Source organism: Ceratotherium simum, chromosome 2 (genome assembly GCF_057802395.1).
Source record: "Ceratotherium simum simum isolate JZ-2026a chromosome 2, ASM5780239v1, whole genome shotgun sequence".
Lineage (NCBI taxonomy): Eukaryota > Metazoa > Chordata > Mammalia > Perissodactyla > Rhinocerotidae > Ceratotherium > Ceratotherium simum.
In genome coordinates, this window is record NC_141901.1 from 53,850,910 (window position 1) to 53,866,720 (window position 15,811).

General features: G+C 42.0%; 1 long non-coding RNA gene across 1 annotated transcript; it reads left to right on the top strand.

Moving 5' to 3' along the window:
- Positions 1 to 1,167: 1,167 nt before the first annotated feature.
- On the top strand, positions 1,168 to 2,693 carry LOC147918015 (uncharacterized). The gene is made up of 2 exons (XR_015555584.1): positions 1,168 to 1,290; positions 1,800 to 2,693. It is a non-coding gene; the product is annotated as an uncharacterized LOC147918015 (long non-coding RNA).
- Positions 2,694 to 15,811: the final 13,118 nt, after the last annotated feature.

Genomic DNA, 15,811 nt, shown 5'->3' on the forward strand with positions numbered 1-15,811 from the left:
AGAAGAAAGGACCTGGGATCAGTCAAAACCCAGTATCCCTAGCTGGGCTTGAACCACCAACCCCTCAGTTAACAGATGAATGAGCTCACCTATTACCCAAGGAAAGGCACCACTGGTCCTCTATGCCTGGCATCTCTAGCCCCAGGCTGCTGCACACTAGGCTTTTCTGCCTTGTCTAACTCCGCCACCTCCAGAGGACACGGAAACCAAGAATCCTATGGAGATATCTACAGCTACCATGATGTGATATCGTTAAGAATCTGAAATTTCTGTTGGCGACAAAGTTACAGGATTCCCACGTGTCCACATTCAAAAGGAAATGCTGTATTTCTTTAAGAGATGAGTCAAAATAAAGATGTCATTATCGGAACCAACTTAAACGAATGGTGTTTGGGAGTGCATTCACTGGATCGAGTAGCAAAGGCTGTTCTACCCGGTTTTGGGTCTTGGCCGCCTTGGTCAAATGCCCGGAGGACTTGGCAGTCTCTGCAGGGTCTCCTCCCTCAAGAGAGCAGGGCCCTTCCCTCCCTTCCTCTTCCCGCTCAACTGCGGGACGCTGCTCCCGGAGAACTCCTTCTTCCTGGTGAGCATCAGACTCATAACAGCTCTTTTTTTCCTGGAAATCTTGTTCCTTGTGTCTGGACTTACCTGTGATGCCTTTTGAGTTTATCTTTCTTCTCCATTTATTCCCTTAAAATGTTTGCTCTGATTTCTAGAATATGTCTTTACGACGATCTTGGAAACGCTTTTTTGTTGTTGTTCTTATTCCTACCTTACGTTTTCATTTTCAAGAGCTCTTTTTCTAAGTTGGTCTCTGGATGAAGGACCATCGACAGGGACAAGGCCTATAAGTCCACAGGCCGCCTCAACCTGGAGGGTGATGACGTCACTTCCCCCTCCAACTGCTGTCCCGCCATTTGCCTTTGCCTGGAGGGCGGGGTGGGAGGGGAAACGTGAGAGCAGAGGGCGGAGCGAGGGTCTCAAAGAAGGTCAGGCAAGGGGCGTGCCTTAGGTGGATGAGTCAGCTGCAGGGGCTGCTGTTCAGGCATCTGTTGCTCACACCCTGTATGACCTCTGGAGCCACAGGGACTGAGTCCAGGACTGTTGCCCGAATTTGAGCGCAAGTTCTGGGTAGAGGGGGTGGGGTCTGTGGTAAGAGGTGGGGGAGTGGAAGATCCTGGAGATGGTGTGTGAACAGTGTAAGGAATCTAAGGCCAAGCCAGGGCTGCAGGGAACAGTTGTTCCTGTGTGGTGCTGCAGTACCCCCCAAATGGACATACTTCCTTCAGGGTAAGTTTGCTCAGTGTACTTCTTATTTTCTTATCCCTGCTATTTTCATAACTATGCAGAATTTACTGTGTAGTATGTGACAGTGAGTCTTGGTGTCTGGGCTTGATCCTGTTCAGGATTTCATGAGAGCTGGCTTAATCCTGGCTACTGGCTCTGCTTTCCAGTTTTTGGGTCTCTTCATCTTTCCTTCCTTCCAAATTCACCATTCTAGCTCCTCCGCTGATCTAGTGCTGTGGGCAGTGAGGTTCTCTCCTGCTTATTTCATAAAGCCCGCCGCAGACTCTAGAGGAGAAAGAACCTTGGCCAGGTCCAGTGTCCTTACTGTCTGTTACTTTGCTACTGTTGCTGTCAACTATTGGTTTTCCTTTTGTTGTTGCTCTGTGAGTGAATGTGTTTGTATCTTTTCCCACTTGTTTACATTGAGGATGAGTATTTGGGGACATATGAGAAAGTAGGTGCTGGGAACCTCAGGCCATCTTCTGTAGTAGGTTCTGCCTCTTCTCTTCCAGGTTGTGGACCTCTGTTGGAGGTCACTGTCCCCTCACCTCTGCATTTGGTCATTTCCTGTCTACAGGCCTCTGAGATACTTGGAATGCTCTGGCAACCCAGCCTTCGAGGAGCTCTGCCCTATGAGCCTACAAAATACCTGGGAGTAACTGAGAAGTCCACTTCTCTGTCATGGTTATCACACATACTTCCTACTGTGGAAGGCCCACGAGTTAGGACAATTCTTGCTCTCTCCCCAGAAGAAAAGCTTGCTACCTCAATCCACGGCTCTAGAATGCACTGGATTCCAAGCTCCTCAGAGAAACTGCTGTTGGCCCAGGGACAATAGGTCTGAGCTGTGTTTGCCAGCACCCTCTCTGTCACACGGGGCCTCCTCCAGTCCCAGTGCCACCACTCATCTCGTTGGGACCAGGGACCACCTCCTATGCTTTCCCTGTGGGTCATATGGATGTAATAGTGCCCCACACCTCATAGTGCTGTGTGGATTGAGATAACTCAGCTGCTAATTTAGCACAGTTTGGCTTCCTGATATGGTAGACATTGATAGAATGATATTTTTTCTTTAATTGTGAAACGCAATCTGCAGAAGGGTACATAAAACATAAATGTACAGCTTAATGAATTTATATAAATTAACATAACCCCCACCTAGATCTATACCTAGAACATTTGTAGCTTCCAGAAGCTTCCAACATGCCCCTTCCTGATCACATCTCCCTCCCGGCCCTTAGCAGTAACCACAGTCTTATTTTTATGATGTGCCATTCTTTGTTTACATACTTTATACTTTTGTTTATTATGCACTCCTCACGGGTCTGGGTTTTAACCTGTAATCATACAGTATATATTCTCTTATGCCGGGCTTTCTTCACTAAAAATTATAGGTTTAGTAGTCATCAGTGATTCCTCCATTTCTGCTGCTAATGAAATATACCACAATTTAGTTATCCATTCTATTGATGATGGACATTTGGGTTGTTTCTGGTTTGTGGTTCTTTCACACAATGAGGCTATGAGCCTTCTTGTGCAGATGTCCTGGGCACAGTGGATTACACAACAAGGAGTAAAATTTGGGGTCCTGTATTATGCCTATCCAAGCCTTTCTGAAGTAAAAAAAAAGTCTATAAAGCAAAGAATGCGGATTATATAATTCATATAAACAGAGTAAAACCAACTGAATACTTGTGATGTATTGGATCTATAGATTCAAGGTTACATGTTAAAGTACTAATCAGTGTGTTTTCTGGGTACATCCTCCCCACTCCATTCGAGTTTGACATCTTCACAAATTCAACTAGAATGACCTGGGATGGCTGGATTCAATTCAGCAGAGGGACCCCATGACTCGGTTAGGAGACTTGGCCTGCACTTCTTTCTGTCTTGGGAGCTTTTAAGCTTTGGACTCTCCAGAACTACAAGACAAGGGTTTGGCAAATGAAGGCCTTGGGAGGCAAGGGTTGGGAGGGGACATTCCTGCTCCAGGTAAAGGACTTGGGCCTAAGCTTGGGGAGACCCAGAGGTAAAGGAAAGGATGCCCAGAATCAGGGCATGGGAGGAGGAATGAGAGGCTATTCTTGTGGGGAAAAAAGGAAGCTGGAGGATGAGAGACCAGGGTAGAGTGTGTGTGTGCAGGATCAGGTAAAGGGGAGTTCCAGAGAGAGGGGCTGCCATTCTGGGGCCAGGGAATAGAACTACCTTGGTGTTCAGCTCTCCACGTTCCTCCTCCTCCTCTTCCTCCTCCTCCTCCTCTGCCCTTCCTACTCCTCCCATATCCTGCCTCTCCATCCTGCTCCCCTTCCTCCTCCATCTAATGATGGCATACAGGGGGCCATAGGAATCTGCACAGTAGGCAAATGAAAACGTTTTAATTTATTGTAAAATCAGAAGAAAAGTACTTTTCTTTTAGGTCAAATAAAATGTTTTAACATGTAATAATAAAACACTTTCTTTGCACCAACAAGGTGGTGAGATATACTTTTGAATATTTTATGGATGAAGGGGTCCATGAAGGCAAAAGTACCTAGGGCCCACGAAAGTCATAATGTGAATTGTGTACTTCACGTGCATTTGTCATGTATTTTACCTGAAAGTAAAGACCTATACAGCAAACCAAACATGAGAGAAGAACTCAGCAAGTTGTAGTGCAAGTCCTTTGTCCTTTGGCAAGAACTTTCCCTCCGCCAGAGAAGGGGTCCTACCTGGAGAGCCCAGAATAGATTCCTCCATCTGAACCTTTAGCTCTTTCAGTCCAGCTTTGATTTATCTCCTTTCCTGTAATGCTGGAAGTTCTCGGGGCTCAGAGGAACCATGTGTTCTTGAAGACCACGGTTATTGCCTCTTCTATGGGAAGAGATGAGGAGGAGATGCACTAGGCTACTTATCAATGACCCAATTTTCTCCAAATCCATATGGATGAGCTGAAGTGAGATAATGGTTTAAAGAGGTCAGGTCACTAAAGAGGTCCCATCCGAACATGGCAGCACAAGACAGCTGGTAAGTGAAGAGTTGGGACTATTGCATGGCATCCAGATAACTGCCTCCTCAGCTATATGGGCCCCGGAGCGACTGTGGGTGGGAGACAAGGAGAGATACAGCCATGAGGAGGAAGTGGAGGGTCCCCAAGTGTGTGAGAAAACAAACAAACAATGAATCAATCTATTGAAAACAAAGATGTTTTTTAAATTATGCTCGAAGTGAGGAGGCTGTGATTCTTATCTTCTGGCTGAAATAAATTCCCCTGAGACACACCTTGTAAGTCAGGAAGCTTCATCAGGCCCCACATCACCTTAGAGTTGCTGCCACAAAGAACAATGCTCCCTATGCCAGAGCTCCAAGGCTGTTAGCTCTTGTCTGAAGGTCCCCACTGAAGGAGACCGTCCTTCTCAGCAGCCCCTTTCAGTTGTTGGCTTCCCTCTGCTGATCCTTCCAAACACTCTTTCTCAAATCTGAGAATTTCTCCTTGTTCAGTCTCGCATGTGCCAAGAAAAACATCAAGGCAGCAATATCTCTCAGCAGCTTTCTTTTGGTGAGGACGCTATTGAGGTCATTCTTCAATCTGTTTCAATTTGACTTGTCCTTAGTGTTTTCCAAAAAGAAAATGTATAATTTTACACAGCCTTCTTTGAGTCTCTACCCATCTTTCATACCTTTTGAGACTGTGAGTCAGTCTGAGAATAATACTCTACTTAGCTTATGACTAGTTAATTTAGCAAAGGCTGTTTATCCCAACTGCCTATTAGTATTATTCTTAACATATGTGTCCCATTATAATGTTGAGTCAGTTTCCCTCCAGGTAACATATTGGGTTTCATATGACTTGAAATCACTATTGACATTCCTATCTCCCTACTTCATCCTCTGTTGATATGTGTAGTTTGTTTTGACTTTTATTTTATGTAAAAATTAAACTCTGTATATGTAACTTATGAATTTCATTACAATTTCATAGGATCTCTTTCCTACTTATCAAAGGCATTTAAAAACTTCACATATATCTCCTTGAATACATGTAGTAAATCTGATGATATTAATTTTATCTGCATTCAGACTACCAATATATTCAACAGGAGTGGATGCAAGGGCAGTTTCTATGGAACACTGTGGCTGGATCTGCCTGGGTTGGCACCTACCACTGACCTGTGGTCGTGTTTCTCTGATGTATACGGGAAAATATAGGCCATGACAAGAGCAGAAAAGATATATTGGCTAGGGTGGTGGTTTCACAAGGTTGACAATGGCCACAACCTCCAAGTGTTCCACTGAGCATTCATGACTAAGTGAAGGAAGGTCTGGGCAGATTACTTTTCAAAGTTGGGGTCCCACCTCCATCACATCCCCCATACAAACTGAGGGATGATATTTCTGTGTGAGATAGCTCAAAAGTACACTCTTTGGAAGGAAAAAACAACAATAAAAGCAAGTCTCAATAAATTTGAGAACTTGAAATCATATCAGGCATCTTTTCTGACCACAGTGATATGAAGCTGGAAATCAAGTACAAGAAAAAAGCTGAAAAAGTCACAAATGTGTGGAGACTAAACAACGTGCTACTGATTAACTGTTGGATCATTGAAGAAATCAAAGGAGACATCCAAAAATACATGGAGACAAATGAAAATGAAACACAAAAAAAGAGTTGTCCAAATGCTTCTTAATCTGACGTAATTGAAACCTAATAAAAGTTAAATGACTTGCCTAAAGTCCTCTTGCAATAATTTATGTGAAGTGCTTTTAAAAATAACCATATGCCACAGATTGAGCAGTTGTGTACCAAGCTTATTACAAACCTCTGAAGTCCTAGCCAGAAGGTGCTCAGTGGGAAAAAGCTAGTTTTCAGAGTGATGATTTATTCCTGAGTTACTTGTCCAATAGGAAGAATTTTCTCAATAGGACTAAATTAAGATAGTCTATATTCTGTATAAAAATGTTACCATGAATAGAAAAAATACCTGTTCTCTAGAAAAAATCTGGGCTGACTTACTGAGAACAAAGAGTGCTGCTCAACTCCATTGGTCCATAGAGAAAACAGGAGTCTCTTCATGTACTTAAACAAGCTGTGTGTATGTCTCTGCCTCTAAGATCATGTCATGATACAGAGACCTTCAATTTACAGGCTAAAGGTGACTGAAGTTGATGACAATGACCAGAAGGTAGCAGGAAGATATGGCTTTGGGTTTAGGAGTTGCAGATGGGCACATGCAAAATAACAATACATGATTTTGGAATACACTTTAGCAACATATTTGGCCGTAAAGGCCACTGAATGTTTCATCTGTGATCCGCCAGTCACATTGTACACTGAGTATCCCGGGCTGACTTTGGCCAACAGTGACTATTTTAAGAAAGGTCAGGGAATTGCATAAGAGCACAATTTGTTAATGTGGTGTACCACATTGATTGATTTGTGGATGTTGAACCATCCTTGTGTCCCTGGGATAAATCCCACCTGATTGTGATATATGATCCTTTTATTTTATTTATTTTTTTATTTTATTTTATTTTTTTTAAAGATTTTTTTTTAATAATTTTATTTATTTATTTATTTTTCCCCCAAAGCCCCAGTGGATAGTTGTATGTCATAGCTGCACATCCTTCTAGTTGCTGTATGTGGGACGCGGCCCCAGCATGGCCGGAGAAGCGGTGTGTCGGGCGCCCGGGATCTGAACCCAGGCCGCCAGTAGCGGAGCGCATGCACTTAATCGCTAAGCCACGGGGCCGGCCCATATGATCCTTTTAATGTATTGTTGTATTTCATTTGCTAATATTTTGATATAAGTGTTGCTACCCTAGCTTTCTTTTCATTTCCATTTGCCTGGAATATCTTTTTCTATCATTTCACTTTCAGTTTGTGAGTTTCTTTAGGTCTGAAGTGTGTCTCTTGTATGCAGCATTTCTATGGGTCTTGTTTTTGTCCATTCAGCCACCTTATGTCTTTTGATTGGAGCATTTAGTCTGTTGACATTGAAAGTAGCTATCGATAAGTATGTATTCTTGCCATTTGTTACTGTCTTTCTGGATGTTTTTGTAGTTCTTCTCTGTTCCTTTCTCCTTCACGTGCACTCTTCCCTCGTGATTTGATGACTTGGTTTAGTGTTATGTTTGGGTTCCTTTCTCTTTACTTTTTGTGTATTTATCATAGGTTTTTGTTTTGTGGTTGCCATGAGGTTAATATAAATATCCTGTGTGTAGAGCAATCTATATTAGTTTGATGGTCTCTTCAGTTTGGCCTCTTACTAAAACCTTACCGTTTTACTCACTCCACCCACATTTTATGTTTTTGGCATCTTATTTACCCCTTTTGATTTTGTGTATCCCTTACACTCTTATTGTAGATATAGATAATTTAGCACTTTTGTCTTTTGACCTTCATGCTAGCTTTATAGGTGGTTGATTCACTACCTTTACTATATATTTGCCTTTACCAGTGATATATTTCTTCTTCTTTTTTTTATTGTGAAATTTTTGTTGTATATTATTGTTTGTCAGTCACCATATAAATGCATCCCTCTACTCCTTGTGCCCACCCCCCACCCCCCAGCCTCTAGTAACCACCAAACAGTTCTATGTCTCCGTGTGTTGGTTTATCTTTCACATATGAGTGAAATCATGCACTGTTTGTCTTTCTCTTTCTGGCTTGTTTTGCTTAACATAATACCCTCCAGGTCCATCCATGTTGTTGCAAATGGGATGATTTTGTCTTTTTTATGGCTGAGTAGTATTCCATGGTATATATGTACCACATCTTCTTTATCCAATCATCAGTCAAGGGACATTTGGGTTGCTTCCATGTTTTGGCTTTAGTGAATAATGCTGTGATGAACATAGGGATGCATAAGCCTCGTTGGATTGTTGATTTCAGGTTCGTTGGGTAGATACCCAGTAGTGGGATAGCTGGATCATAAGGTATTTCTATTTTTAAGTTTTTGAGGGATCTCTATATTGTTTTCCATAGAGGCTGCACTAGTTTGCATTCCCACTAGCAGTGAATTAGGGTTCCCATTTCTCCACAGCCTCTCCAGCATTTGTTGTTTTTTGTCTTGGTGATTATAGCCATTCTAACAGTGTAAGATGGTATCTTAGTGTGGTTTCAATTTACATTTCCCTGATGATTAATGATATTAAGCATCTTTTCATGTGCCTATTGGCCATCTGTATATCTTCTTTGGAGTAGTCTCTGTTCATTACCTCTGCCCATTTTTTCATCGGGTTGTTTGTTTTTTGTGTTCAGTTGCATGAGTTCTTTATATATTATGGAGAGTAATCCCTTGTTGGATATATGGTTTGCAAATATTTTTTCCCAGCTGGTGGGTTCCCTATTCATTTTGATCCTGGTTTCATTTGCCTTGTAGAAGCTCTTTAATCTGATGAAGTCCCACTTGTTTATTTTTTCTTTTGTTTCTCTTGTCTGAGTAGACATGGAATTCGAAAAGATCCCTTTATAGCCAATGACAAGTAGTGTGCTACCTATATTTTCCTCCAGGAGTTTTATAGTTTCAGGTCTCACCTTCAGGTCTTTGATCCATTTTGAGTTAATTTTTGTGTATGGCGAAAGAAGATGGTCTACTTTCATTCTTTTGCAAGTGGCTGTCCAGTTTTCCCAGCACCATTTATTGAAGAGACTTTCCTTTCTCCATTGTATGTTCTTAGCTCCTTTGTCAAAGATTAGCTGCCCCTAGATGTGAGGTTTTGTTTCTGGACTTTCAGTTCTGTTCCATTGATCTGTGTGTCTGTTTTTGTACCAGTACCATGCTGTTTTAATTACTATCACTTTGTAGTATGTTTTGAAGTCAGAGATTGTGATGCCGCCAGTTTTGTTCTTTTTTCTCAGGACTGCTTTAGCTGTTCAGGGTCTTTTGTTGCCCCATATGAATTTTAGTATTCTTTCTTCTACTTCTGTGAAGAATGTCCTTGGGATTCTATTGGGATTGCATTGAATCTGTAGATTGCTTTAGGTAGTATGGACATTTTAACTATGTTTATTCTTCCAATCCAAGTGCATGGAATATTTTTCCATTTCTTTATGTCATCATTGATTTCGCTCAGTAATGTCTTATAGTTTTCATTGTATAGGTCTTTCACTTCCTTGGTTAAATTTTTTTTAAATTTTATTTATTTTTTATTCCCCCAAAGCCCCAGTAGATAGTTGTATGTCATAGCTGCACGTCCTTCTAGTTGCTGTATGTGGGACGCGGCCTCAGCACGGCTGGAGAAGCAGTGCGTCGGTGCGCGCCCGGGATCTGAACTCGGGCCGTCAGCAGCGGAGTGCGCGCACTTAACCACTAAGCCATGGGGCCGGCCCTCCTTGGTTAAATTTATTCCTAGATATTTTATTCTTTTTGTTGCGATTGTAAATGGGGTTGTCTTCTTGAGTTCTCTTTCTGTTAGTTCGTTGTTGGCATATAGAAATGCAACTGATTTTTGTAAGTTGATTTTGTACCCTGCAACTCTTCTGTAGTTGTTCATTATTTCTAATAGTTCTCCAATGGATTCTTTAGGGTTTTCTATATATAAGATCATGTTATCTGTAAATAGCAAGAGTTTCCCTTCTTCATTGCCTATTTGGATTCCTTTTATTCCTTTTTCTTGCCTAATTGCTCTGGCCAGAACCTCCAGTACTGTGTTGAGTAAGACTGGAGAGAGTGGGCACCCTTGTCTTGTCCCTGTTTTCAGAGGGAGGGCTTTCCGTTTTTCCCGATTGAGTATGATGTTGGCTGTGGGTTTGTCATATATGGCCTTTATTATGTTAAGGTACTTTCCTTCTTTGCCCATTTTGTTGAGAGTTTTTATCATAAATGGATGTTGGATCTTGTCAAAAACCTTCTCAGCATCCATTGAGATGATCATGTGGATTTTATTCCTTGTTTTGTTAATGTGGTGTATCATATTGATTGATTTGTGGATGTTGAACCATCCCTGTGCCCCTGGAATAAATCCCACTTGATCATGGTGTATGATCTTTTTAATGTATTGTTGTATTCCGTTTGCCAATATTTTGTTGAGAATTTTTGCATCTATGTTCATCAGGGATATTGGTCTGTAGTTTTCCTTCTTAGTATTGTCTTTGCCTGGCTTTGGTATCAGGGTGATGTTGGCCTCGTAGAATGTGTTGGAAAGTGTTCCATCTTCCTCTATTTTTTGGAATAGTTTGAGAAGGATAGGTATTAAATCTTCTTTGAATGTTTGGTAAAATTCTCCAGAAAAGCCATCTGGTCCTGGACTTTTATTTTTTGGGAGGTTTTTGATTACTGTTTCAATCTCTTTACTTGTGATTGGTCTATTCAGATTCTCTATTTCTTATTGATTCAGTTTTGGGAGGTTGTGTGAGTCTAGGAATTTATCCATTTCTTCTAGATTGTCCAATTTGTTGGAATATAGTTTTTCATAGTATTCTCTTATAATCCTTTGTATTTCTGTGGTATCGGTTGTAATTTCTCCTTTTTCATTTCTAATTTTATTTGTTGGAGCCTTCTCTTTTTTTCTTGGTGAGTCTGGCTAAGGGTTTGTCAATTTTGTATATCTTCTCAAAGAACCAGCTCTTTGTTTCACTGATCCTTTCTACTGTTTTTTTTATTTCAAGTTCATTTATTTCTGCTCTGATTTTTATTATTTCCCTCCTTCTGCTGACTTTGGGCTTTGTTTGTTCTTCTTTTTCTAATTGTTAGGTGTAGTTTGAGGTTGCTTATTTGGGCTTTTTCTTGTTTGTTAAGGTGGGCCTGTATTGCTATGAGTTTCCCTCTCACGAGTATATGAGTATATGAGTCCCTCTCATATGAGTTGGTACAGTGTATTTTCATTTTCGTTTGTCTCCAGATATGATTTGATTTCTCCTTTAATTTCATAAATGATCTGTTGGTTGTTTAGTAGCATGTTGTTGAGACTCCACAGCTTTGTCACTTTCCCCATTTTTTTCTTGTCGTTGATTTCTAGTTTCATGGTGTTATGGTCAGAAAAGATGCTTGTTATGATTTCAATCTTCTTAAATTTATATAAGCGTGCCTTGTTTCCCAACATATGGTCTATTCTTGAAAATGTTCCATGTGTGCTTGAGAAGAATGTGTAATCTGCTGTGTTTGGATGGACTGCTCTATATATATCTGTTATGTCCATCTCATCAAGTTTTTTGTTTAAGTCCATTATTTCCTTATTTATTTTCTGTCTGGATGATCTGTCCATTGATGAAAGTGGGGTGTTAAGATCCCCTACTATTATTGTGTTGTTGTTAATATGTCCTTTTAGGTTTGTTAATAGTTGCTTTATGTACCTTGGTGCTCCTGTATTGGGTGCATATATATTTAAAAGTGATATGTGTTCTTGGTGGAGTGTCCCTTTTATCATTATATATTGCTCCTCTTTGTCTCTCATTAGCTGTTTTATCTTGAAGTCAACTTTGTCTATAAGTATGTATACTTATAGACTTATGTGTTGGCCATAAGTCTTACAGACAACTTATAGATAACTTTGTCTATAAGTATATGAGTATGGCCAACACCTGCTTTCTTTTGTTTGCCATGAGGTTGGAGTATTGTCTCCCATTCTTTCATTCTGAGCCTGTGTTTGTCTTTAGAGCTGAGATGTGTTTCCTGGAGGCAGCATATTGTTGGGTCTTGTTTTTTAATCCATCCCACTACTCTGTGTCTTTTGACTGGAGAGTTCAGTCTATTTACATTTAGGGTAATTATTGATATATGGGGGCTTATTGTTGCTGTTTTATCACTCTTTTTCCTGTTCTTTTGCATTTCTTTTGTTTCTCGTCCCATGTGTTTCAGACTACCAATGTAGTTTGGTAGTTCTGTATGGGGGTTCTCTTAGTTTTCTCTTTCTTTGTCGTGTGTGATTCTGTTCTGATTATTTGGTTAGTGGTTACCATGAGGTTTGTATAAAAAATCTCGTGGATGTGATTGTCCATTTTTTGATGGCCTCTTATTCCCTTACACTAAGTTGATTGATCCCTTTTCTCTTCTCCTTCTAAGTTATTGTTGTCACATCTTATTCCTTCTTGTGTTGTGAGTTTGTGTTTAACATGATGAGGTTATATTTATTTTTGGTGTTTTCTTCCTTTGATCTTTGGTTTTATAATTAAGTGTTTGCTAATATATTTTGATAGAGGACTGCAATTTTTCTGGTTTTGTCAATCTCTTTTCCTCCTTGTTCAAAACTTTGAATCCCCTTTCTCTTTTTTTTTCTCAGAGATAAGGGCCTTCTTGAGCACATTTTGTAGTGGGGGTCTTGTGGCAATGAACTCCCTTAGCTTTTGTTTATCTGGGATAGTTATTATTTCTCCATCACATCTGAAGGATATTTTCATGGGATAGAGTATTTTTTTTTTTTTGTGAGGAGGACTAGCCCTGAGCTAATATCTGATGCCAATCCTCCTCTTTTTTTTGCTGAGGAAGATTGGCCCTCGGCTAACATACGTGCCCATCTTTCTCTACTTTATATGGGACGCTGCCACAGCATGGCTTGACAAGCAGTGTGTTGGTGCACGCCCAGGATCCGAACCTGCAAACCCCGGGCCACCGAAGCAGAGTGTGCGCACTTAACCGCTGCACCACCGGGCAGGCCCCTGGATAGAGTAGTGTGGGCTGAAAGTTTTTGTCCTTAGAATTTTGAATATATCGTTGCACTCTCTCCTAGCCTGTAAAGTTTCTGTTGAAAAATCGGCTGAGAGCCTGATAGGAAATCCTTTGTATGTTATTGTTTTTTGTCTAGCTGCCGTTAATATTTTTTCTTTATCATTGACTTTTGCCAGCTTTACTACTATATGCCTTGGAGAGGGTCTTTTCTTGTTGATATATTTAGGAAATCTATTTATTTCATTCACTGGTATTTCCAGCTCCTTCCCCAGGTTTGGGAATTTCTCAGCTATTATTTCTTTCTTTCTTTTTTTTTTTTGTGAGGAAGATCAGCCCTGAGCTAACATCCATGCTAATTCTCCTCTTGTTGCTGAGGAAGATTGGCTCTGAGCTAACATCTACTGCCAATCCTCCTCCTTTTTTTACCCAAAGCCCCAGTAGATAGTTGTATGTCGTAGTTGCACATCCTTCTAGTTGCTGTATGTGGGACGCAGCCTCAGCATGGCCAGAAAAGCGGTGCGTCGGTGTGCGCCTGAGATCCGAACTCGGGCTGCCAGTAGTGGAGCGCGTGCACTTAACCACTAAGCCACAGGGCCGGCCCTCAGCTATTATTTCTTTGAACAAGTTCTCTGCTCCTTTTCCCCTCTCTTCTCCTTCTGGAATACCTATAATCCTTATGTTGGATTTCCTAATTTAGTTGGATATTTCTCGGAGAGTTTCTTCATTTCTTTTTAGTCTTAGTTCTTTTTCCTCCTCCATCTGGAGCATTTCTGCATTGCTGTCCTCAATATTGCTAATTCTTTCCTCCATATTTTCAGCCCTGATGCTTAAGGCTTCCAGATTTGTCTTTATCTCTTCTATTGTGTTTTTCATCTCTAAGATTTCTGATTGGTTTTGCTTCATAATTTCAATCTCTTTTGTGAAGAAACTCCTGATTTCATTGAATTGTCTATCTCTGTTTTCTTGTATTTCATTCAGCTTTTTTATGATGGCTATTTTGAATTCCCTGTCATTAAGGTTATACATTTCTGTGCTTTCCAGCTTGACCTCTGGCTGCATGTCATTTTCCTTTTGGTCTGGAGATTTAATATATTTTTGCATAGCGCGAGTCAGTGTTGGCTTACTTTTCCTCATAGTGAAAATATATGGTTGCAGTTCTCTCTTGCCGCCCCTGGATGGGAGTCAAGGGCTGTGTATTTTCGCCCATCTCAATCTGCAGGCACTCTAGGTGGCCCCTGGCTGAGCTGAGGTGTGGCTGAGCTGAAGCTCTGCTGATCTGAAGCGTGACTGAGCAGAGGCTGCTGGGGGTGAAGCATGGGAACAGCTGGAGCTGGAGCATGGCAACAGCTGGGACTGGAGCACAGCTAGGCCAAAGCAGCTGGAGCTCTGGTGCAGGTGGGTTGAAGTAGCTGCACCTGAAGTGCAGCTGGGCTGAAGAAGCAGGAGCTGGGGCACCTCTGAGCCAAAGAAGCTGGAAGTGGCGGGCAAAGTTGCTGGCGCCAAGTCAGCTGGAGTCTGATCACTGGCCAAGCTGAAGCAGCTGGAGCTGGGGGGGTGGGATGAGCCAGTCAAGCCAAAGGATCTGGGGGTAGGGCATGGTTGAGCTGATGTAGCTGGGGCCAGGGCACAATCGAGCCAAAGGAGCTGGGGCCATGGTGTGGTGGAGCTGGGGCAGCTGAGGCTGTGGTTTGGTCCAGCCAGAGCAGCTGGGTCTGTGGTGGGGCCTGAGCTTCCACTGCCTCTGGTGCAGGGGCACAGGCTCGCCCTGCTGCTGGTGGGGCCTGGGCACCTGGGGGCCGCTGCCTCTGGGGGTGGGGCTGAGCTGAATTCCTGCTGTGCTGAAGCGCTGGTCAGGCAGGCTGGGTGGGGGAGGGGTGCTTGCTTTCGCCTCCCTGATCTCAGAGGTTTCTCACCTCGCTGTCGCTCTCTGCTCTCCTGAGGGGTTAGCTTGTTGAAAGTACCCTCACAGCAGTTCTGCTCCCTCTGTAGGGGGATCCCCACGGGCTGTGCAGGGTCTTAGAGAGCATTGGTTTTCACGCCACGTACCACCCTCCTCACCACCACCCCCGCCCCCCGCCCCACCGCCGAGAGCCGTGTAGTCTCAGTCTCTGGGTCGCAGTACTTGGAGAAGGAAGGGAGCTCCTCTTATCTCCTTCCACTTACTCTGGGGATTCCAGCACCTCAGTCCTCGGGTGTACGGCTTCCTGGTGCCTCAGACATCCCTGGTGTTGTGTGAATATCTTCTGTTGGAATATGAATGTCCTTTTTTTTGTGTCTTAGAGGAGGAGAGTTCAATGGGGGAAGCTCGCTCCGCCATGATGCTGATGTCACTCCTTCCAGTGATACTTTTCTTGATAATTTTCTTATTTCTATTTGTGGCCTTTTCTCTTCCAGTTAAAGAAGTCCCTTTAACATTTCTTGTAAGGCCAGTTTAGTGGTGATGAACTCCTTTAGATTTTGCTTGTATGGAAAACTCTTTGTCTCTCCTTCCATTCGGAATGATAAACTTGCTGGGTCTTGGTTTTTTCCTTTCTTTTCCTTTCCTTTCAAAGTATATTATATACTTTGAATATATTGTGCCACTCTCTTCTAGCCTGTGAGGTTTCTGCTGAAAAGTCAGCTGATAGGCTTATGGGGCTTCCCTTGTGCATAACTTGTTGCTTTTCTCTTGCAGCTTTTAAGAATCTCTCTTTAATTCTTGACGTTTTAATTATAATGTGTCTTGATGTGGGCCACTTGGCATTCATCTTGTTTGGTACTCTCTGTACTTTCTGTACCTGGATATCTGTTTCCTTCCTCAGATTAGGGAAGTTTTCAGCTGTTATTTCTTCAAAGAAGTTCTCTGCCCCTTTGTCTCTCTCTTCTCCTTCTGGGACACCTATAATGCCAATGTCAGTACATTTGATATTGTCCCAGAGGTCCCTTAAACTGTTTTTTCTGTT